This window comes from Echinops telfairi, unplaced genomic scaffold, assembly GCF_000313985.2.
Source record: "Echinops telfairi isolate 266 unplaced genomic scaffold, ASM31398v2 ScPeMD7_7035;HRSCAF=8008, whole genome shotgun sequence".
Classification (NCBI taxonomy): Eukaryota; Metazoa; Chordata; class Mammalia; order Afrosoricida; family Tenrecidae; genus Echinops; species Echinops telfairi.
Genome location: NW_022110935.1, coordinates 280,826 through 281,603, shown reverse-complemented (window position 1 = coordinate 281,603; position 778 = coordinate 280,826).

Below are 778 nucleotides of genomic sequence, written 5' to 3'. Positions count from 1 at the left end.
AGGCATCATCATAACAAAAAATCATATCACTGTGAATGAGGAGGCGTGTGGAGTGGAGACCCCCAAGCCCATCAGTAGGCATTTGGACATCCCCATAAGGAAGAGTCTTGGGGAGGAAATGAGCCAGTCAGGGTGCAGTGAAGCAACAATGAAACATATAACTTTCCTCTGGTTCCTAAATGCTTCCTCCTACCACTCCCGCTATCATGATTCCCATTCTACCTCACAAATTTGGCTAGACCAGATGATGTGCACTGGTACAGATAGGAACTGGAAACACAGGGAATCCATGATGGATGATCCTTTCAGGACAAGTGGTCAGAGTGGTGATACCAGGAGGGAAGTGGGAGGATGAGGTGGAAAGGGGGAACCGATGACAAGGATCTACATATAACCTCCTCCCTCGTGGATGGACAACCGAAAAGTGGGTGAAGCGAGACGTTGGACAATGCAAGATATGACAAAATAATAATTTATAAATTATCAAGGGTTCATGAGGGAGTGGGATGTGGGGAGGGAGGGGGGGAAATGAGGAGCTGATGCCAGGGGCTTAAGTGGAAAGCAAATGTTTTGAGAATGATGTAGGCAATGAATGTCCAAATGTGCTTTGCACAATTGATGCATGTATGGATTATGATAAGAGTGCTATGAGCCCCTAATAAAATGATTAAAAAAAACATATCCAGAAAACATGCACAATGGTATCTCCTCTCTGGTTTCTGATTATGAGATTCCAGTTCTCCTTCTTTTCTTATGATCAAGAAAACTAGATATTTAT